Source organism: Pan troglodytes, chromosome 11 (genome assembly GCF_028858775.2).
Source record: "Pan troglodytes isolate AG18354 chromosome 11, NHGRI_mPanTro3-v2.0_pri, whole genome shotgun sequence".
NCBI lineage: Eukaryota > Metazoa > Chordata > Mammalia > Primates > Hominidae > Pan > Pan troglodytes.
This window is the reverse complement of record NC_072409.2, coordinates 4,486,264-4,510,464: the sequence shown is the minus strand read 5'-3', so window position 1 is coordinate 4,510,464 and position 24,201 is coordinate 4,486,264. Positions and strand designations below refer to the sequence as shown.

Here is a 24,201-nt window from a genome sequence, read left to right as displayed (position 1 = left end):
TGGCAGAGGCGTCCAGGCAGGTGCCAGCCTCAGCCTCTCACTGGGTCAGGAGCCCAGCGCAGGGCACACCCAGGTAGGGAGCCTCACATGTGGGCTCACACCCACCGCCCTGCTCTGCCCCTCTGTAACCCACCATCTGGCCCATCCCTCAAGACATCTTCCACCCCTACCTCCCATTCATCACCTGCTACCCAGATGGCTGGGCTGTGTCTCCTTGAACGAAACTGGGTCCCGGGAGCGTGAGGTCCTTCCTGTCTCCCCCAGCCCAGAGCTGAGCCCAGCTTCATCCATGGTGGTCAAGCCAGAGAGCTCTGCTGTCTCCCTACCTCCGCAGCAACACAGGCCCCCCTCTGGGTGGCCACAAGGTGTGGCTCTAAGCCCTCCATTTCCAGATCGTCCATGATTGCTCTTCTATGCCTCGTTTAGTGAAGGCCAAATATGGAATTTCCAAGTCACCTAAGGTCAAGATAATGCCAGACCATGACCATGCAGATGCCTGAAATGTCTGTATTTAATTAACACTGGAGGCAAAAAGGTCACTGGTATTAATGGAGTGAAGAAAAAACAACCCGCCCCCAGGCCTCCAGAATGTCTCCCTGCCAGGGAGACGGCAGCCTCTGCCAATTAAAACTCCCCTTCAGAAGCGTCCAGCACCCACCAACTTCAGAAAACCTGCGAAGGCAGAGACAGACAGCTGGCTTGCTGGTGGTTGGAAGGGGCCCAGCAGGGCTTAGGGACACTCTGCCCAGACAGACCACGCAAAGCCTCCTACCAGGGAAGGCCACAATCACTTTCCCCCTTTGAAAATGCCAAGCTCTTCCAACATACTACATCCGGGTACCCTGAGGCTGGGAGGGACCTCGGAGATGGGCCTGCCCCGGGCTGCAAAGCACAGAGAAGGAAACTGAGGCCGGGCGGACACAGGCTGATCTAGTGTCACCGGCAGCCGACAGGGTGGCCAGAGGGGCTCCAAGGCTGAGTCCAGCGCTTTCTCCACAACGCCAGACCCTCAACAGAAAGAGACTTTTTAGGGCGGATGTGGTGGTTCACACCTGTAATCCCAGCACTTTGGGAGGCTGAGGTGGGCGGATCACCTGACATCAGGAGTTCAAGACCAGCCTGTCCAACATGGCAAAACCTTGTCTCTACTAAAAAAAAATACAAAAATCAGCCAGGCGTGGTGGCAGGTGCCTGTAATCCCACCTACTCAGGAGGCTGAGGCAGGAGAATCACTTGAACCCAGAAGGCAGAGATTGCAGTGAGCCGAGATTGTGCCGCTGTACTCCAGCCTGGGCAACACAGCGAGACTCTGCCTCAAAAAAATAAAAAATAAATAAAAAGATCCTTTTCAATACCCTCAACTGGTATTTAAAATCATCAGTTGAGTGGCGAGGTAGCTGGACTTTTTATGTGGTGCCCAGGGAAGCTTCTAGGCCTCATGAGGCCAGGCCCGAGCTGGTGCTGTGGCTCTCCTGGCAGGTTCCCCTGGTCAGAGCCACCACAGGCTGTCTCGGATCCGGGGAGGATACAGACCTTGTCTTTTTTTTTTTTTTTTTTTTTTTTTTGAGACGGAGTCTCGCCGTCTCCCAGGCTGGAGTTCAGTGGCGCAATCTCGGCTCACTGCAAGCTCCGCCTCCCGGGTTCTCACCATTCTCCTGCCTCAGCCTCCCCAATAGCTAGGACTACAGGCACCCGCCACCATGCCCAGCTAATTTTTTGTATTTTTAGTGGAGATGGGGTTTCACCACGTTAGCCAGGATGGTCTCCATCTCCTGACCTCGTGATCCGCCCGCCTCGGCCTCCCAAAGTGCTGGGATTACAGGCGTGAGCCACCACGCCAGGCCCAGACCCTTCCTCTTGATGAGAGGAATCACAGAGAGTTTGCGGGTATCTTTAGTCTGCCTCAGGGTCCCCATCACAAACGCGGAATAACAATGTCTCTTCCAAGGCCCAGGAGGAGACGACCTGAGGAGACCCATGGGGAGTTGGGACTCCTCAGGCTGGGTGCAGTGGTTCATACCTGTAACCCCAGCACTTTGGGAGGCCGAGGTGAGTGGATCACTTGAGCCCAGGAGTTTGAGACCAGTCTTGGCAACACAGTGAGACCCCATCTCTACCAAAAATTTAATATATTTTATTTATTTATTTATGAGACAGGGTCTCGCTCTGTCACCCAGGCTGGAGTCCTATAGCATGATCTGAGCTCACCGCAATCTCTGCCCCCTGGGTTCAAGCGATTCTCATGCCTCAGCCTCCCAAGTAGCAAGAAGCTGGGATTACAGGCGCCTGCCACCACACCCAGCTAATTTTTGTAGCAGAGACCACGTTTCACCATGTTGACTAGGCTGGTCTCGAACTCCTGACCTCAGGCGATCCGCCCACCTTGGCCTCCCAAAGTACTGGGATTACAGGCATGAGCCACCATGCCTGGCCTCTACCAAAAATTTAAAAATTAGCTGGGTGTGCCGGGCGCGGTGGCTCATGCCTGTAATCCCAGCACTTTGGGAGGCCGAGGCGGGTGGATCACGAGGTCAGGAGGTCGAGACCATCCTGGCTAACACAGTAAAACCCCATCTCTACTAAAAGTACAAAAAATTAACTGGGCGTGGTGGCGGGCACCCGTAGTCCCAGCTACTTGGGAGGCTGAGGCAGGAGAATGGCGTGAACCCGGGAGGCGGAGCTTGCAGTAAGCGGAGATTGCACCACTGCACTCCAGCCTGGGCGACAGAGCAAGACTCCATCTCAAAAAAAAAAAAATAGCTGGGCATAGTGGCACATGCCTGTGGTCCCAGCTACTCGGGAGGCGAAGGCAGGAAGGATCACTGGAACCCACAGATCAAGGCTGCAATGAGCCACGATTACACCACTGCACTCCAGCCTGGGTGACAGAGTAAGACCCTGTCTCAAAAAAAACAAAGAAGAAAGAAAGAAAAGAAAAGTAAAACCATGGACCCATTTTAGGAACATTTCATGAAAAAAGCCACTCCTGAGGCCCCCTGGTAATACTGGGGCTCAGAAGACACTCCAACATGAAGGCCCTCCTGTCACTAGTTCCATTCTCCCCTGGAGGTGGCCGTAGAAACTAGAATGCCTCTTCCCCCAAGCAGGTCTTAGAAACCAGAACCCCTTTCCCCTAAAGCCAGTCATCAAACCTAAAAATAATACTCTAACTGTCCCTCCACCGTATCTGTATAAAAACTGGCCATAAAGAAATTCCCTGACCTACCTTGTTTGACTGTAGGTCATAAGACCCACCATTCCAGAGAGGGTCCTGCCCCACACCCAGAAGGAAGGGGCGCGGCTCAGAGAGGCCAGTAAGAATCCAGGCTCATCTGCCTGCCCATGCTTTGTGGAACTTGCGCATAAAAATGAGCAATTTCCCCTATCTTTGGTACTTTATTTAGAAGGTTCCCCTGTATAAATGTTCAATCGTCTTGCCTTTTCTCCAATTAATCAATCTACCTCCTGTCTGATTTATTTATTTATTTATGTATTTTTGAGACAGGGTCTTGCTCTGTCGCCCAGGCTAGAGTGCAGTGGCAGGATCTCAACTCACTGCAACCTCCGCCTCCCAGGTTCATGCAATTCTCCTGTCTCAGCTCCCCTGAGAAGCTGGGATTACAGGTGCATGTCATCACGCCCGGCTAATTTTTGTATTTTTAGTAGAGACCGGGTTTCACCGTTTTGGCCAGGCTGGTCTCCAACTCCTGACCTCAGGTGATCTGCCCGCCTCAGCCTCCCAAAGTGCTGATATTATAGGCATGAGCCACCGTGCCCAGCCTCTCCTGTCTGATTTTCCAGTGAACCTTAAGGGGGCCAAGAGCCTTAGCCCCAACACTCTCAACTAATAATGAAAACCATGGCCCAGTTTTAGGAACATTTCATGTAAAAGCACCACTCCAGGGGCCCAGTGGTCACAATGGCGACCATTTATTGGGCACTTGCCATTCAACAGGCCGGCTACCCACTCCCCACGGGTCTCCTCAGATCGTCTCCTCCCGAGCCTCAGAAGAGGCATGGTTATTCCCCGTTTGTGACAGGGACCCTGAGGCAGAGTAAAGATGGCTGCACACTCTCTGAGACTCCTCCCATCAAGAGGCAGGGTCTGTGTCCTCCCCGGATCCAGCATGGCCTGTGGTGGCTCTGACCAGGGGAGCCTGTCGGGAGAGCCATGGCACCAGCTCGAGCCTGGTCTCATGAGGCCTAGAAGCTTCCGTGGGTGCCACATAAAAAAGTCCAACTACCTTGCCAGAGAGCCCACATGGGGAGGCTGGCCCTGAGCCGCAGGGGCCTCTCCTGCCCTCCAGCAAGGGCCCGGAGCTGCCCTGAGGGGCTCCTGCCGGCCCGGCCTGGTGACTCTACCTAGGTCTGTAGGCACTGGGCTGGGCCCAGCCCTCCTGGGGTATTTATTTCCCCACTGTTCTGACACCAGGCCTTTCCGTGAGCACAGACAGCCCTGCTGTCCCTGACTCTGGAACCCCAGCGCCCACTGCCACATTCTACCTTTTCCCAGGAGACGGGCCGATGGGGTCAGTGGCAATGTGCCACCACCATCGGAGGGGGCTTGGGGTGGGGAGGACAGCTGCGCTCCAGAGGCCAAAGGAGATGGGCCGACGTCCCTACCATGCACCTCCTCCTACCACACATCTCTGCCTGCCTTAGTGGTCTGCACGTCAGGAGACTCTGTGGATGCTCCGAGCCTCCATGTCCTACAGGTCAGACCAGAACCTCCCACCCCCACCTCTCTGGGCCAAAAGTGACACAGTTTCGTCAGGACCATGGAGATCACAGACTTGGACCCAGGAAGACCCAATTTAAGGCCAGGCCCATCAGCTCCCCCTGCAATTGGCCTCCCTGAGCCCCAACTTCATTGTCTATACACTGGGATAGGAACGGGCATCTGCTTCGGACGTGTGAGGACCACGCAGGACAATCCACACAACATGCACAGGGCCTGGGACATGTCAGAAGCCTCTGCTGCAGGACACAGGACACCTGGCCCCACGAAGGCAGAGCCCTCTGAATTTGACCAAACCTCCTCCATGCAGACACAGCTGCGGCCTTGGGGCTACCACATCCCCAGATTTGCGGAGCCTGAAATGCGGCCAGCACTGGAAGCGGGGAGACTCCCACATTGAGATGTTTCTGTTCTCCCAGAGCCCCAGTAGAGAAAATGTTCACCCACAAACCCCCCAGGGTATCCAGAGGCCAGGGGTGCTGGGGTGCTGGGGTGCAGGCTGCAGACAGGTTCCCACATTTGGTGCAGGGGAAGACACACATCTGCTCAAAAGAAAAATGAGGGAGTGTTTCGGGTTGAACTGTGTCCCCTCAAAAAAGATACATAGGGGTGCTAATCCCCAGGACCTCAGAATTTAACCTTACTTGTACAGAGACTTCAAAGAGAAATCAAGTTAAAATGTTGTCACTGGGGTGGGACCTAATCCAATATGACCCGTGTCCTTATAAAAAGAGGAAGTTTGCCAGGTGCGATGGCTCACGCCTGTAACCCCAGCATTTTGGGAGGCCAAGACAGGTGGATGGATCACTTGAGGTCAGGAGTTCAAGACCAGCCTGGCCAACATGGTAAAACCCCGTCTCTACTAAAAATACAAAATTAGCTGGGTGTGGTGATACACACCTGTAATCCCAGCTACTAGGGAGGCTAAGGCAAGGGAATCGCTTGAACCCGGGAAGTAGAGGTTGTAGTGAGCCAAGATCAGGCCACTGCACTCCAGCCTGGGCAACAAGAGCGAAACCCTGCCCCAGAAAAAAAAAAAAAAAAAGAGATAGTTTGTACACAGAGATAGGCACAGAGGAAAGACGACAAGAATATAAAAAGAGAAGACGCCGTCTGCAAGCCCAAGAGAGTGCCCCGGGACACAGTCTCCCTGTGCCCCAGAAGGCACCAGCCCCGCCGCCACCCTGATCTCAGACTTCCAGCCTCATTTCGGTTCCAGTACATTTCGGTTGTTTCACAGGGCTCCTTCCCTCCCCGCTGCACTGTCCCTCGGGCCCCTTCCTCTACCCCACGCTGGGTGGTGCTCCCGGCTCAGGGTCCCATGCCCACCCTGCACCGGGATTCCCTCTGTGAGGGCGTGCCAGGTCTGCCCCATCCCCTGGAGCCCCACATCAGGCTCAAAAGACAGGGGCTGAAACAACAGTCCCGGGAGATGTGACGGCCACATCACCTGCCAGTCAGGAGAGGTTTTGTATCACTTAGAAAATATGGGGGTGGGGGCTGCATACAAGTCTTTTCTGGGGTTCTCAGGACACAAAGTCGGACATGGCCTCAGCCAGCCTCGGGTCTGGAGGCTCACAGAGGCTCACCTGGTTTTGAACCATAAAGAAATTTAGCAAAGGTCTACCCCTGCTTCTAGGGCTCTGATCTCACAAGCGTGGGCGTCACTGAAAAACAGCGTCAGAAAAAACTCTCAACAGGGGGATGCTGGCGAGGGAAAAGGGGTCCCTGGAGGGCACGCAAATCCACTTCGTCAGGTCCACACTGAGACCCGGAGAGGGCTCGGGGAGGCAGAGACCCTGAGCTTGAAAGCCAGGGGAAGAGTTTGAAGAAACCCATTTCACACACTGAGTAAAAAAGGGCAACTTACAAGAACATGTTATTTTCATGTTTTTAAAGACGTAAACGATTGAGCAAATTAAATATTTAAGTAAATGTTGAACTACTTCATCTATCCCTAAAAGCTTATAAAATCATGTTGACCAAGAAACTTAAAATCCTCTTACTGGGAAAGGGGTGGAACCAGCTTGTATTTTGAGCTGCTTCCTGCCCCAAATCACAGATGAGCGAATGGGGCTCCAGCCCGTGTCCTGGTGGGCCGGCTCCAGCCCAAGCGCCAGGCTCTCCCCCAGAGCTCCCCATTCTAAAGGGAACCACTCTGCCACACACAGCTTTGTTCTTCTGGGAGACCCCTCTAGAGAACTGAAGAGCAAATGCTATTTCTAGACGCTCTAAGACATTAAAAAGACAGAGAAGAATCCCAAGTCCTCCCTTTCAAAACCTCAATGCATCTAATATACCAATAAAAGCGACCATCAACGCCTCACTTTCTGAGTTCATGTCCTCGAGGGTCCTGTGAAATTCAAACCAGGAAGCACCTGGAATCACTCCCAGACGACCACGTGGAATTCGAAGAGTGAGCAGGCTCAGGACGGCAAATGCACTTGCAGGAAAGCAGCCCCTGCAACAAAGCACGTGTCCAGCCGAGCCCAAACATGGGCACCAGGCACATGGGCACAGGCATGCAGGCATGCAGCACACCCTCTCCCAGTGGAGTTGGACGACATGCCCGCTGCTCCCAGGACACAGCAACTGGCCACGGGGCCGTCGGGTGCCAGGTGTGCAGCCAGGGCTCCGTCCTCCCCGCAAGCTTCTCAATGCACCACTACTGTCCAAGCTGCTGAGTCAGTGCTGAGGACCCCGTGAAGCTCACCTCCCCGAGAAGGCCCCAGAGTACCCGGGTGTGAACAGAAGCCCTCTCTGGGCCTCTAGGCACAAAATACTCTTTCGCCTGAGTAAATGATGGTGTTTTTGGCCCTCGTCCACCATACAGGGCCACAGCACCAGCACTGCTGCACTGGGCAGTCAGACTTGGGGCCCTGGCAGGGAGGGGATGTAGGGAGTGCTTGGGACACTGGTGAAGGGAGAGGGTGCATCTTGTGGCTTGGGCAGTGCCACGGGCAGCACCACACGTGGAGGCTTCTCCCAGGGCGGGGGGCTCTGAGCAGCTGCCCTGTGCAAAGTCACTCACCAAGCCCTGGCCCACACTTCACAGCACCACAGCCAGAACAGTGGCTCAGCCGGGCGCAGTGGCTCACGCCTGTAATCCCAGCACTTCGGAAGGCCAAGGCGGGTGGATCACCTGAGGTCAGGAGTTCGAGACCAGCCTGGCCAACACGGTGAAACCCCATCTCTACTAAAAAAAAATACAAAAAATTAGCCGGGCGTGGTGGCGGGCACCTGTAGTCCCAGCTACTCGGGAGGCTGAGGCAGGAGAATGGTGTGAACCCAGGAGGCAGAGCTTGCAGTGAGCCAAGATTGTGCCACTGCACTCCAGCGTGGGTGACAGAGTGAAACTGTCTCAAAAAAAAAAAAAAAAGAAACAAAAGAAGAAGAACAGCAGCTCTGGGTCAGGGAGGGGCCTACCAAGGATATGATGCCATCCTGAGCCCAACATGCCCATCCCTTCTCCCCAGCTCCAGCTGCCTAGGCCCTGCCGACTGCCATTGCCCTTCCTTCCTGCCAGCCTGGAGACTGAAGCAGCACAGAAATGAACTGGAAGACCCTCAGGGCCCTGTGACATCTGGGGAGCTGATGGACAACGGGGCCTGAAGACCAGCCCTGGGGGGTAGCCACCTCTGTAGTGGGTCATTGGGGCTGCAGCACAGATGAGGCTCCTATAGCTGGGCGAGGTGACTCACACGCCTGTAATCCCAGCACTTTGGGAGGCCGAGACAGGAGGATCACTTGAGCCCAAGAGTTCAAGACCAGCCTGGGTAACGTGGCGAAACCCCATCTCTACAAAAAAAATACAGAAATTAGCTGGGCGTGGTAGTACACAATTGTAATCCCAGCTACTTGGGAGGCTGAGGTAGGAGGATCTCTTGAGCCTGGGAGGTAGAGGCTGTAGTGAGCCATGATCGCGCCACTGAATCCAGCCTGAGCAACAGAGTGAGACCCTGTCTCAAAATATACAAAAAAAGAAAGAGGTTCCTACAAGGAAACTGCCTGACCCTTAGACCTTCCAGACGGTAAGTCTGGAGGTATCGGCAGTCCCCAGTGTGGCGTGGATCCCAAAAGCTACAGGTGCTGGCCCCTCCATGGCCTGGGGCTCTGTGGGGACCTTCGAACATCCCTGCACACATCACCGTGTGCCTGCACTATCTGCCAGGGTCAAAATGCCCGAGACAGTGACGGAAACGCAGGGCTGTTTTCCACGAGGGGACCTCTATTAAACGCAGCCACATCTCCCTGTGTGGGAGGAATCGTGGTGTTGACAATGTGAGCCATGTCATTTGCCTCTCCTGCTCCAAATGCAAGTTCTAGGCCCATCACAGTCCTCCGGGGAGCCGCCCCCGCCCTGCCCACTTGCCCCACTGACAGCTCAGACTGCACCAAGCAGGAAGGCTGCAGAGAGCCAGCCAGGACCCCCAGCTTCAATCCTGCAAGGACATGGGAGCCACTGGGCCCGATCAGCCGGCAATGAAACCAGGTCCACGAAAACACTGATGAGACCATGGTTGGGCGGAGCCTCAAGGCACCCCTGAGGCCAAGAGACCGACCCCACACCCTGGACCTCTGCACACAAAACTGGAATCCACATCTCCCCAAGTCACCCATGACCTCACGCCGCAGAACCCGGCACAGCTCACAAGTCAGAACCACAGACACAAAACCCAGTGGCGCCTGGAGAGCTGGGGGCAGCGGGGTCCCTGCGGAGCCAGGCTCTGGGTCCTCAGCCCTCCCTTCTGACGTGCGGAGACCCATGGCTCTACACCGGGGGCCACTCAAGTCACTGCAGCTGAGACACTTTGGGGACCCTCGCCCCGTCCCATCCCTTCACAACAGACAGACATAGAGACCTGCAGGAGCAGGGACCCTGGCCTGCCACTGGGCCCAGCGAGCCCCTCCGTGAGTGATGGCCGCTATGCTGCTCGGCCCCCTCAGGCCTGCCTCAGCCTGGCTGGCCGGTGGCGGGGGGAGGGACAAGGACCTGGTGTGGCTCTCTGGTGTCTACACTCTCTTGTCCATACCTCCTTCAACCAAGGCCCCAAACATGTTGCCAAGGGCAGTGACGACAGGGAGATGGTTGCCAGTGCCAGCCCACGCTGGGCACACGGACACATGTGGCCCCAGCACCTCAAATTCATCCTCGCTCCCTACGGACCATCGAACCCAGGAAGCCCTGCCCTGCCCAGGCCAACAAGCCCACCAGGCCAGCTCAGAGCCCCCAGGCCACACCAGAGGAAGGCCACTGCTCCCCAAGGCAGCTCCCAGATGCCGGTCACTCCATCCCATCACGGTTCAAGCCCAGGCCGATCCTGGCTGGGCACTTGTCCCTCATACAAAAGACAGAAGGAACCTCACAGCCACGCCCCAGCTGACCTTGGTGGCCTGGAGACAGAATCGGGAGAAAGCTCTTTAATCCAGCTGGTTCAGCAAACCCAGGAGACTAGCTCCTCGGCTGACTAACTTTAAGCTCCACCACGTTGGGAAGCCCCCTGGGAGCTGTTTTAGGGGATGGGAGAAGGCCTCCCCGGAATCAAAACTGATTTATAGACTCTGGAGGGGACGCTGACATTTCCTAGATCCACCGCCATCCTCGTAAATCAATTCCCACTCTCCGCTCGTCTCGGGCCATGCCAGCCTTTGTAAAGAAATGCCAAGCCTAATGAGTTTTGAAACAACCAGGCTGAAAGTAACAAAGAGAATGCCAGTCATTGGCAGTCCAACTGCAGTGGCACAGACGGCACAGTGGGGAGAGCCGGGGGCGCCCCTCCCACCCCACCCCCTTTCCTTCACTGCCCTCCCCCAGAGAGTGGAGGGCGGGCCTGGGGCACCCCTCCCACCATGCCCCCCTTCCTTCACCACCCTCCCTCAGAGAGTGGAGGGAGGGTCTGAAGGCACCCCTCCCACCCCACGCCCCCTACCTTCTCTGCCTTCCCCCAGAGAGTGGAGGGAGGGTCTGAAGGCGCCCCTCCCACCAAGCCCCCCTTCCTTCACCACCCTCCCTCAGAGAGTGGAGGGAGGGTCTGAAGGCGCCCCTCCCACCCCCCCCCCCACCTTCTCTGCCTTCCCCCAGAGAGTGGAGGGAGTGTCTGGGGGCACCCCTCCCACCAAGCCCCCCTTCCTTCACTGGCCCCCCAAAGAGTGGAACTGGGTGGAGGCTAAAGTGAGGGGTAGCCCTCCCCTTTGAACTGGCACCATAGTCCTTGCGGCCACTTAAAGCATGAGCTCCAAGGGGCCAGGAGATGGGCGGAGATGGGGTGAGCCTGGACCCGCAGCAGGAAAAGACAGAGGGAAAATGCCACCCTAGAAACTGAGACTTCGTTCCCCAGCATCGCCACACCCAAAGCTGAAACCCCCCATGCGAGGCCAGTGGGCACCCTGTCCTTCCCCAGTGGGGGCCCTCGGTCACTCAACCTCACACCCTCTTCCCCTGGAAATCTCCCCTCACCTCTCAGACCCTTCCCTGATGCCCCCAAGCCAGACAAGGACCCGCCCCCCAACTGCAGTGACCACCCCAACCTGGTGTCCACCCCCAGCCCATCCTAGGCCCCCACAGCACCACCTGGTACACAAGGGCACCCTGCACCAAGCCCAGAGCTTCCTTGGAAGTCTGGAATCTTTGAACCTAACGGCCCAGGAAGACTCGGGGAGTGGAAGGCAGCAGGCTGTAGTGGGTCTGCACCTCCACTATGGGAACCACTGGGAGGGCGTCCCCACGCCCTTGCCAGCGCTGCACCCCTCTGAGGCAGACGCAGCTACAAACCAGGTGCCAGGAGCAGGCCCCCTCGGGAGCGGACTTCCAACCGCTTGCCTGGTTTGGTTTTGCAGCCCCTGCAGTTCTGAAAACGTGTGGGGACCCAGGCACCCACAATCTGGTGAGGGCAAGGCCATCGTGGGCCCAGTGGGCATGCAGGCAGCTGCGCTCCCAGAATCTCCACACAGAACTCACACCTTCCACTAAAAGGGGCAGGGACCCACGAGGAATGATTGGGAATGAACCTGATCCGGTAAGAACATCGAACTCAAAAAGAAATTAACTTTGAATTACAAAACTGCAAAGTAGGGACCCAACTCCAGGCACCCCCAGCAATCGCGAGGAAGGATGGATTTGGCTGGCCCAGCCTGGCAGAGGAAGCATTTGATGAAGATGGTTATTGACTCATTCTGAGAAACTGTCTCCCGGTGGAGACAAATCTGGACACGGGGAGGTTGGGCTGGGTGTTTTGGTCTCATTGCCTCCTCAGAAGGGGGGTGAAGATGTGAGCGGCCTCCCCCAAGTCCCTGGCCTGGAAGCCACTCACAGAGCTGAGTTTGAGTCCTGGAGCTCAGCAGCAGGTTCAAAACTCAGTTCTCGCACTGCTAACTGTGGGAGCAACTAACAATCTCTCTCTGCCTCTGTTTCTCCATCTGCAAAATGGATCAGGGTAGGTCAACTACTGCAGCAAACAAAGCCTGGAGCTAAATACCATCCAGCTATGGGCCCCACCTCAATGAGCCACACAGAGTGCTCAGAACAGCGCCTAGCACAAATCTGTGCCCACTGCAGGCTCGCAAGGATGGAAGGCTGTGCCATCCACAAGCCCAGCCGGCGGCTATCTCTTCCTCCTTGTCACTGACAACATGAACCCAGAGCTTGCAGACTAGATGGTCCAACTGGGCAAAGAGGGGGAGACAGCCTTACAGAAGATGGCAGACACACGGTGTGTGAGGCCAGAAGAAACACTCTGCCCTGAGACTCCTCTCCTCTATTTGGAAACTGCGCCTGAGGATTGTATTAATATTTCCATTGATTAACATGCCCTCTTACATCCCAAAACACATGCATTAACTTCAGATTCTTTATGTGTGCCAAGAAGGACGAGCCTGCCACTCACTCTCCCTCCTTCACTTGGCTGCTCACAGGGCAAGGGCAGGGCTGGTGGCCTCCCATCCTCCATCTTCCCCTGCATCCTTACCAGCTATGCTAGCACTCCATCAGACAGCCCCCCACGAGCCACACGAGCTATGCGAGGCCATGTGACTAGAATCTGGCCAATAAAGAGGAATTAACACAGTGTCTGGAGCTTCTGAAAAGTCGGCTTCAATGAATCAGCTTCCCCCACCCCAGCCCTCTCTATTGCCTAGAATGAAGAAGTGATGGCTGGAGCTCTTGCAGCCATTGTGAACCATGACCATGAGGATGGAAGAGGTAGAACAAGAAGCTGGGTGCACCTGGGTCCCTGAGACTATGGCACCGTCACCCCTATTCTAGACTGCCTACCTGCAACCCTCCAAGACGAACAAACCCTTGTGAGTTTCGGCTCCTGATGTACTGGGGTTTTTGTTAGAAGCAGTCAAGCCTATTCTAACTGGGGCAAGCTGCGAGTTCAGACCTTCCAGATGGAGACACCGGACTCAAGGGGGCACCATGCGGTGCCCACCGCATGCCCACCGGCTCTCTCATGTAACCAGCACCAAGCCCATTTGACAGATGAGGTGCCAAGGTTCAGTGAGTCACTTCCCCAGAGTCACACAGCTAGAAAATCAGGGACAGAAGGCTGGGGGCGGTGGCTCACACCCGTAATCCCAGCACTTTGGGAGGCTGAGGCGGGCAGATCACAAGGTCAGGAGATCAAGACCATCCTGGCTAACACGGTGAAACCCCGACTCTACTAAAAAAAAAAAAAAAAGTACAAAAAATTAGCCGGGCGTGGTGGCGGGCGCCTGTAGTCCCAGCTACTCGGGAGGCTGAGACAGGAGAATGGCGTGAACCCGGGAGGTGGAGCTTGCAGTGAGCCGAGATCGCGCCACCGCACTCCAGCCTGGGTGACAGAGCAAGACTCGGTCTCAAAAAAAAAAAAAGAAAAAGAAAAAGAAAACTGGGGACAGAAATGCAGTCAGAGTTGTCTGCACCGGTACAGAGGCGGGCACGGGAGTCTAACACAGTCCCGCAGACAGCAAGCCCATCCCAGCACACCGTGTTTGTCTATGGGTCACAGCAGTGATGGGACAGAGCCAGAGATGAAGCTACAGCTGGGAGCGCCGTGGCCTCCTGAGCACCCCAGCTCCTGGCCAGGCTACATGGGCTGCAGGAAGCAGGGCCGGGCACGCCCCTTCTCGGGAGCACAGGTCTGATCTCCACAGTTTCATATTTACCGAAAGGAATGTATTCACGCATGCACTGGGGACCGGAAGCACATTTTTAATAAAAACTAAAAAGGAAAGAGCCTGCCTCACTCACTAAGCAAGTCCCACCAGGAACACACCCGTTCCCCAGCCCTTCGCCCTGGAGCGTGCTGCCCGGGAGAACTTTCTGTGAAGAGAGAAATGCCGTGTCTGTGCTGCGGATGCCTGGGCCGCCAGCCACACGCAGCCTGCACACGTGAAATGTGGCTGGCGAGACTAAGACCTTGACGTTCAATTGTATTGAATTTACCAGCTCTATGGAGGTATGATCCACAGACGATAAGCTGCACACCCTCCAGAGAGTGTCATGTCCTTATTTTTACATATGTACGCACCCGTGACACTGTCAACACAGTCAAGACGGTGAACATATTCACTGGCCCCAAAATGTTTTCTAGTGCCCACTGGTGGCCCCCCCACTGTATGGCCAGTGTCACTCCTGAGGCCTAAGTCAGGGTGGCAGGCACTTTAGCTGAGCATCAGGTAACTCGTCTTTCCTGCTCCCCCATCAACCTCCTGACCTCTGCATCACACACACACTAAACACGCCATGTCCAAAAGTAAGCGCATCAAACAAGGTCGGCCTGGGCGGGGAGGGCTGCTCGTCAGCACAGGCCTTCAGCAAGAGCCTCAGGGATGCCAGTTACCAACCACACACCGAATGTCCTCCAAACCCACTCTCACGTGGCCCAGAGCCCCACAGGTCAGGATTGCCCAGGCCAAGAAAGTAAGTCAGATTTTCTTTTTTTTTATTTCCAACTTTTAAGTTCAGGGGTACACGTGCAGGATGTGCAGGTGTGTTCCATAGGTAAACGTGTGCCATGCTGGATTGCTGCACAGAGCATCCCATCACCTAGGTATTAAGCCTGGCATCCATTAGCTATCTTTCCTGATCTCCTCCCTGCCCTCCAAAGATGGCTGATTTTCAAAGATGGGGTGTCAGCTGAGCTCAGGACAGCCACCAGCTCCCGCTGGTGAACTTAGATAAGCTGCGGCTACAGTCCCGGCCTCCAACACACGTGGGAGAAGGGCTGACAACCAGGAGTGTTTTAGTACAAAACAGACAAACCAGAAACCTACAGCATCAGGACACCGTCACCGGAGGACAGTTCAAGAAGGCGGGAAGGCCTTCCAGGTCTGGGAACATGAGACCCGGGCTGAACATGAGGCTATGTCCGTCCAAATCCCCACAGTCCTGCCACACAAACGAGCCGGAGGCTTCTGGAGGACGGTGTGCCTAGATGACGGAACCAGGACGCAGTGGCACTTTTCCATCTGTACCCCAACATGTCAGGATATATCAACACCCATATGTCACTGGTGCTGGGTCCGAGCATGGGAGCTGCAGCCCAATTCTGGGGGTGGGGGCACACGGGGAGAGGCTCCTGCACCCTAACGTGTTGCTTCTCTGCCCATTTCAATCGCGGAACACAAATTACACGTGTGATGCTGTTCTCCACGCGTGCACAGCACTCCCGAGGCGCTCCCAAGCTGTCAGGCAGCCATCCTCAGGGGCTGCAGTCACCGGTGGTTGACTATTAGGGGAGATAGTTGTGTTCTTTTATTTCTGCACTAAGCTAATAAGTACTTGTTCAGCCCCTCTAAAATCACAATCGTCCTGTACTCGTTCCGTCCCTCTAAAATCAGAGTCGTCCTGTGAGCCAGTGACCACTCGTCCCAAACATAGCTTCCATTCATCAGAATCAGGGCTCCTGATCCTGGTGACTTTAAGGAGGGAAAATCCAACTTCAGCCAGCACAGTCCACAGGCGGTGGAGTGCCATTTGGAACCGGGTTTGGGAGGCAGGCACTGTCCTCTGAAGGCCCGGCCTGACCCTGCACACCCAGGGCTGTTCGCAGACCGTGCAAACCTCACCTCACTTCCAAGACAAACGTCAGCTTTGGGTGGAGCCCTTTGCCCCCTCTTCCTCTCCAGGGAGCTGGCACTCTGAGAGGGGCGCCCCCAACACCCACCTCTGGTGAGACAATGTCCCAGAGCCCAGTGTTTTGGTGACTCTGGGCTGGAACACCCCCTGTGCTCCCAAACAATGGCTCATAGCTGGCGCCACGGCCCCCGTGAGAAGGACGATAAAAACACGCGTTGCCACCACACAGAATGGGAGACACGAAAGGTAAGACAGGAAGGTGGGAACAATCGCAGGCACCAGCCACCTGGCAGTCAGCACAGAAGGGACCTCACTACACCAGTGAGAAGAAGAAACCAAAGTCCTTGTCAGGGGTGGTGCGCACTTCCTGGTGCCCCACTCCGGATGCTTCTATGCCAGGGATGCCAATCAGAATCTTCAAGGGCGGTTTCTCCAAAAAGTGCAGAAATGACCGATCCTTTGCCCCATCTGCCCTTGGTAAAAAACCAAAGGCAGAGCCTGCGCACATGGTCCCGGGAGGCGGGGGACTGGACGCGCACACAGTAGATGCACAATCGACACTCATCACGGAACCTGCCAGTTTTCTGAAGACCTACAGGGAGGGGGCAAAGTCAGGGCAAACAGCAGGGCCACGATTGAGAATTCCCAACCCCATGGAGATGCTCAGATGCCAGGCCTTGGGCACCGCGCCCAGGTCAGTGAGCCTCGGGGCCGGCTGTACGCTCGTGGGAGCTGACACTGCCATTGGGGGCAGCCATGGTGGGATTTTCGGGAAGCAGGTAAGCAAAGGAGGAGCAGGAGGTGGAGCCCGCAGCAGACAGAGGCCCAGCAATGCCAGCCTGGCTGTCCTCAGCCACTCCCCCAGACTCTGCCTCCCACCTCCCCGGAGCTCTTCGAAGGGGTTCCTGTTTGGTCCCCACTCCAAGAGCCGCTGGCTATGACTTAACATTATTCTGAAACATAAACCAACAAGCATCCAAAGACGATGCTCACCGCAAACCCCTGAGACCCTAAGCCCCAGGAGGTGCCCTGGACAGTCCAACTCAGTCAGAAAGGCCAGCCTCCAAACCCAGCATGGGCTGCCTGGGGCTTCGAGACAGATGTGTCTCACAGTGGGCCAAGCACACATCAGAAAAGGCAGCACTCACTGGGCCAGACACAGAATTACCGTGAAGCCCAGCAATCCCGCTCCTGGGTATGTACCCAACAGGATGGGAAGACAGGTGTTCAAAAATGCACCGGGACACGAATGTCCCCAGCAGTGATCTTCACAGTGGCCAAGAAATGTAGACACCCCAAATGTTCATCAGCAGATGGATGAACAAAACGTGGTCTACCTGGACCGTGGAATATTCTTCAGCCAGAAAAAGGAACGAAGCGTTGACTTAGTGAGCCTGGAGGACACCACACTCGGGGGAAGACGCAGACTCAAAGGGCGTGCAGCGTGTGACTCTGGTGACCAAGGGCGGCGGGGATGGGGTGGGGGTGATGGCTGCCAAGGGATGGGATTTCTGCTGTGTGTATTCCTACCACCAGAGAGAGAGAGAGGAGGGGGGTAGAGAGAGAGGAGGGGGAAAGGAGGGGAGGAAGCAGGAAGCGGGGGGGGGGAGGGGAGGAAGCAAGGGATGGGGGAGGGAAGCGGGAGGGGAAGGAGAGGGGAGGGATCACGGGAGGGGGAGGAGAGGGAAGGGGAGGGGAGAGGAGGGGAGGAGGGGACGGGAGGGGAGGGGAGGAGGAGAGGGGAGGGGAGGGATCACGGGAGGGGGAGGAGAGGGAAGGGGAGGGGAGAGGAGAGGAGGGGAGGAGGGGACGGGAGGGGAGGGGGAGAGGGGAGGGGAGAAGGGGAGGGGAGGGCAGGGGAGGAAGGGAGGGGAGGAGAAGGAGCAGTGGGGGAAGGGGAGGGGAGGGGAGGGGAGAGGTTGGCATTCACTTCTCTGTCTCTGTTGCCGTCCCACAGCTCCACAAAGTGGAGAGGGAAGTTTGGGACTTTGGAACAGGTGAATGTGACCAAGGTCACCAGTCCACTCAGCGCCACACCAGCGCTGGGCCAAGCGGCATCAAGCCCAGGGCAGCTCGCACGGGGGCAGGACCTGGGAGGGAGCAGGGAAGCACGGGTGCTGTGTCTGGGAATCTTGAAAACACCAAGGAGTGCTTTGAAACGGGCCGCTTGGCTGGAAGAGCACCGGCCTGTTCTCCATTAGTGTCCCCTTTTCCTGGCTCAGGGAGTTCACACCCACTTTCTGAGGCCTTGGCTCTAGTCCTCATTGGCTCTGGGGACATCAGGGAATTCTCCATGGTGGGGCGGAGTGGGGACATCCACAGCTGGAAGCCACAGTCAGCCCCCACACCACCGTCCCGCCCTCCTTGTGATCACGTGGTTTCATGACTACACACTTTTTGAATTCCCGGCAGCCACCATCCACACCCCTCAACCTGATATTTTCAAGGGGATTCAGCACGATCTGGCGTTCCACAGACTCCACCTGCCAGCGGCCAGCTGACTTTCTCCCAAGGAGCACAGGTGGTGCAATGAGGAAGTCTCTACTGAAAACAATGCCGGACAAGGGGCTGTGCCCACTTTACGAAGCACCCTGAAAACAGGAGCCCTCACTGGGCCCCTTGTCTCCATGGAGAAGACCCCTAGAAAAATTGGTGCCAGTCTCAAAGACAAGGCACACACACACACACGCCCACACAATGCACACATAATGCACATGTGCACACGCACACGATGTACATGTACACGACGCACACATGCACACACACACAATGCACATGTGCACACACAATGCACAGACGCACACGATGTACATGTACACACAACGCACACATACACACACGATGCACACATACACACAATGCACAGACGCACACGATGTACATGTACACACGATGCACACATGCACTCACACACGATGCACACGTGCACACACAACGCACACACACACGATGTACATGTACACACGACCCACACATGCACACTCACACGATGCACACGTGCACACACAATGCACACACGCACACGATGTACATGTACACACGATGCACACACACGTACACATACACACACACGATGCACACATGATATACATGTGCACACATGCACGGAATGCACACAAGGCACCCATGCACACTCACACACAATGCACATGCACACAAGATACACACGTGCACACACGCACCTTCCCTTCTGAAGGAAGCCTGGCAGGAAACGGGCACAGGCCACGGCTGCTCCCCCAGGGAGAATGGAGGGAAGGAGGGGCTTTGCTCAAACACGCCTCTCTGCTCCTAGCCAGCGGGGTTATCCAAGGCTCCATGGAGGAGGCGGACAGGCAACACCGAGCTGGGCTTGGTCCCGCTCGATAAGAAGGAAGAAAGGCGCAAGATGAATTGCCGGCCGAGCCTGTGACTTGCGCTGAATGCTAACTGACAGTGATTCACTTGGAAAGTTTCTCTCCGCGGGATAAAGCCCTCTTTGTAGAAAGGGAAGGTGGTGGGTGCTAACGAGGGCCCGGGCGCACAGGCCCAGGACTAACAAAAGCGTTGGCGTCACCATCCCAGAGCCTGGCTCTCTGCCACCCTGGGAAGTGCTGGGACTCTTGCTGGGAAGCTGGGCAGTTTGAGGATGTGGGGCTGGGTGAGTGGGGGTCTCACTGGTGATATGGATGGAGAAGGGGAAAGGAGGGGGTGAACAGAGAAAGGGAGAGAGAAGAGCCGGGAGTGCCTGTGTGTTGATCCCAGAAGCTGAGCTGGAAGAAAGAGTTGGCTAGAGGCTCACGGCTGGGCCTCCAGGACCAGCACAACTTTGTCGGTTCCCCTGCAAAGGACACCCCAGATGCCTCCAGCCATGCAAAAAGCATTAATTAAGTACCTTCTGAATGCAGATGTTGGGACTGTTTAGGTCAAGGGGTGGGAAGGAAGATGCTGGCATGGCAGAGTTGAAGAGAATGTCCTGGCTCTGCCATTGTCTGTGTGACCCATAGCTACTCACCCAACCCCCTCTAAGCCTCAGCGTCCCCGTCCATCAAATGTGAGGATTAAATGAGACACATACAAAGAAACCCGGAGCTTTGCGAACACTCAGCAAGGACTAATAAGGACGAGGTTGCCACTCTCACAGGGTCCTGTCTCCTGTACATCCCACCCTGGGTTTTCCTCTTTGTCTACTGCAAATCTCTTTGCACAAAAGCCCACCCAGCAGGCCCCAGACCTGCTCCCCACCCAGAGGCCTAAGACAGCCTAGCCCTAGAGCTCACTAAGTCATCTCCCTTCCCTGAGGGGCCCTATCCCCGTCCTCCTCTTCCAGGGGCCAAGTTCTTTACCTGTTCCTGATGTGAACCCATTTTCAGGAGAGGAGGTGACAAACTCAGCACTCAAAAGGCAATGGTGGAGCCCAATGGATTACCTACGCTGACAGGGACAAACTCTCAAGTCAAAGGAATGATTCTCTAATGGTGGAATGTCAAGCTGAATATTTTTTGACTTAACAGAGAGCTGGGAACCCATCATGAGAAAAACAGAAAACTCTTTTTTTTTTTTTTGGCTAGAAGGGTTTTATTTGTTTATCGTTTCTAGTAAGTCACAAAGACGCATAACTTCCAAAGGGAAAACTTATGCCACTGAAAATGTCAACACAGCACAGAGGGGCCCTGCCCATCCCACAGAGGCCATGCAGTTGGGACTTTGCCTACCCGCTCTGGGCCTCACTCCCTGTCCTAGCCTGCCTGAGCGACTGCCATCCTCGCCTTTATTGACGGGGAAACCAAGGCTTAGGGAGGAAAGCGACTGGCCCAGGCCGGGCATCCAGTTGAAGGACTAAGCTGGTCCCATCTGACACTGACCTATGCTGGGCCCCCAAGGACAGGACCGAACAGATCCCAGAGAGAGAACCCTGCGGACAGAAAAGGCTGGCTGGACCCACACCCTCCCGAGGGAGAATAGGACAGTGGGAGAGAGAACTGACGCAGCCTCCTGGAGACCCTGGTCCCCCGCCCTGGTCCCCCCACCCTCCCGGCTGAATCCCCAGCCCCCTAAGCCCCGGCCCATCGCCACTTCCACGAGCACAACTCCCAGATTCTCCTTCCCTGACCTCCTTCCACAGGACGTCAGCAATTTCTCATTTCCCTGCTTCACCAACTCCATTTTCCAAAGTGATTGAGACTCTAACACCATTAAACGTGATTTAATTTGCTTTTCCTAATGATATGCCCACAGTATTAGGACAGCTCTCCTTTTCCACTTGAAAGGCATCTCGGGGTGGTTTCCTCCAGTGACATTAATAGGGAAACCGTCGGAAATGCTAAAGAGGACTCGGTGCCTCCAGCTCGGCTAGAAACTATTTTTAAACAAAGGAGCGCGGTCTCCGCGGCGGCAGAAAAGCGAACCAGAGAGCAGGAAGGCGGCGCTGGCTCCGAGCCTTGGGTCTGCATTTCCCGCACTTTCATCTGCTGGTCCGGACCCGGGCCCAACTGCTAGCCCGGGCTACCACCACCACCAGGAAACACTCAGAAACCCAGGCCAGGGGCCCTGGAAAGGCAGCAGACTCCTTCTCGGACCAGGAAACACTCAGAAACCAGGCCAGGGGCCCTGGAAAGGCGGCAGACTCCTTCTCGGTGGCACCCATTGTAAGAGTCAGCCTGGAATCTCTGAGCCCCAACTAGTGCCAGGACAGTGCCAAGTCCTTCACGGCAGCTCATTCTTTCCTGCCTCACAACTCCACGTGGCTGATACTGTTATGTCCATTTCGTGGGTAAGAAAGCTGAGGCCCACAGAGTCATGTAGCATGCCCGAGGTCGCGCCTTTAATAAACACACAGGCAGACCTCAAATCCAGGCCCATCTGAGTCCAAAAGTCCCATTCTCAACCCCTGGGCTCCTAAGCCTCCCAAGAAGCAGCCGCCGTGTGTGTGTGTGTGTGTGTGTTTGTTTGTTTGTTTTGAGACAGAGTCTTGTTCTGTCGCCCAGGCTGAAGTGCAGTGGTGTGATCTCGGCTTACTGCAACCTCCGCCTCCTGGGTTCAAGCGATTCCCCTACCTCAGCCTCCCAAGTAGCTGGGATTACAGGCGTGCACCACCACACCAGGCTAATTTTGTATTTTTAGTAGAGACGGGGTTTCACCATGTTGGCCAGGCTGGTCTCGAACTCCTGACCTTGTGATCCTCCCACCTCGGCCTCCCAAAGTGCTGGGATTACAGGTGAGAGCTACCACCCCCGGCCGCCACCATGTTTTTAAAGACTTCCCCACATCCCATCCTCACACTTTCTTCACTGACCTAGCTCCGCCCTCTCCATCAGGCCTGGCTCTGCCCACAGCCTCTCCACGCACCCCCTCACTGCTGTGCCCTGGCACCTCTGACACTCCCCAACCACTGAAAGGTAAAATCACAACTGCCTGCTGTCCTGGAAGCTTCTCTGGGGCTGGCACCTGAGTTTCACAGCAATCCTGCTAAGCTGGCACTTGTGGGAAAATAGAGGCTCAGAAAGGCTGGAGACTCTTAGGGCCCCACCGGGCTTTGAAACCAGATCCTGGGAGCTGCAGACCATAATCTCTGCTTCACTGGGTGGGGCCTCCTCACTGGACAGCCCTGGGTGAGGGGTTCCAGGAGCCCAGGTGTCCTGGCTCCCAGCCCAGGGCCTCGCTGTCCCCCGGGGCCAGGTCGGCTGGCAATTTCTAGGCTGTTCTAAGCCACGGGTCAAGGGCTGCCCACTCAGCAAGGGAAGCCACCAGGACACCGGGTTTTTCCTGAACATTCCTCCCATCTTGGGAGAGAAAAGATGCTCAGCCACTTTTGCCACCAGCTCAAATATTTCAGTCTCAGATCAGAGAGGAATGTAAGCCGGAAACAGCGCAGAGAGTGGGGCCAGATGGACGTGGCCAGTCTCAGGGGAGCAACACAAACAGCACATTCTTGGCATCCGTGAGGCAGAGACATGGAAGATGGAAGGTCCCCGCTGCCCCGACTGTCCCTGCCGCCCCTGCCACCCCTGCCTCACCCACCACCCAACCGCATGTCCTCCGCGGAGCCCAGAGTCAGTTCTGCCGGACATACAGCGGCAGACCCAAGGCTGCTTTCCATGTTGCCCAGTCCTGCTCTGCCAGGCCCCAGGCATCAGTCAGCACCTGTTCTCTGCACTGAGCCACGTGCCAGGAGGCCAGACAGGCCTGGGCATGGGCCCCAGTGTGGACCCCATCCTCCAGCTGCACGGGGAACTGACAGGTACTCCCTCTTACCGCACACCGAGAACCAGGCCTCACTCACTCCTGCACATGCAGCCAGCAGACAGCTCAGCAGGTAGAGGGATCTGCCATCAAAGGCAGAGCTGAGAGCCTCCTTCTAGTCAGCCCCAGAAAGGCCTAGATGGAGGCCAGGGGCCAGGAGAGAGAGTCCGGGCTCTGCCTCCAGTCCACAAAGGGCCACGAAGCAGCCCTGGCCCTCACCAGGCCTCAGTGTCCCCACTGCACAGCAGGGGCTCAGGCTGCAAGACAGCTGAGGGCGCTTTTCGCCAGCCATGTGAGCACCTGTGCCTCTCCCTGCAGGCTGGGACAATCCAGGGTGGCTTCACAGAAGAGGCGGTGCTGGGCTGGCCCAGAACCACGCCACTGGATCACTCACTGAAAGCCCATGGTCATTAGGCAGAGGTGTCCAGTGCCCCCTCCACCTGCCCAGCTGGCCTGGGAGGCCTGAGCACTGAGGTCCGTGAGGCCACATGGAAAAGCGTCGCTGATACCAGCAGGGGAGGTGCCCCCTCCCCAGGTGTCCCTCCCTCTGAGCGCCCCACAGACCCATCCAGGACCAGGTCCTGCCCACCCCTAGGCCCCATCACACAGAGGAGGCTTGGCTCAGCTGCTCGGCTCAAGGCGGGGGATGCTGCCTGTCACTGTCTCCCCACAGCAGGCCAGTGCCGGGCAACATACTGGCCGCCTGCTGCTGCGGCTGCCTGACGACACGGGGCCGCACCTCCACTAGTGAAAGGGGCCCCAACTGAGGTCCCTGAAGTTCATGTCCCAGGAGTCTCCAAGCACCCTGAACATCCCCAAAAGTCTAACTCATACCCTTCGGCCCACCCCCTTCCTGGCTGGCCCTGAGTGCCCTCCGTGGGGGGCCCTGCTATCGTGCGGGATCAGAAACTCTAATTGGGGATATAGCTCATAATTAGTCTTTGATTAATTAAAAAATGAGAAAACCAATTACTTAATAAATGTCGTTGGCTTAATATGCATAATCTCCGAAGCTGTGCAGCCCTGAGAGGGGAAGGCAGGCTATTCAGAGGAGTCCTTGGAGGGGAGACGGCGGGGGATACAGAGTCAGCCCACTTCCCTCCGCCTGCTGTCTCAGACACCAGAGAGTCCCCACCAGATGACAGCTCTGTGCGTGCCGGAGTGTGGGGTCTGCTCCCTTACCACT

At 56.2% G+C, this 24,201-nt stretch overlaps 1 protein-coding gene across 6 annotated transcripts in view; it reads right to left on the bottom strand.

The window, feature by feature from the left end:
* The window catches only part of VAV2 (vav guanine nucleotide exchange factor 2), a 235,399-nt gene that overhangs the window by 134,954 nt on the left and 76,244 nt on the right, over positions 1–24,201 (bottom strand). The window lies entirely within an intron of this gene.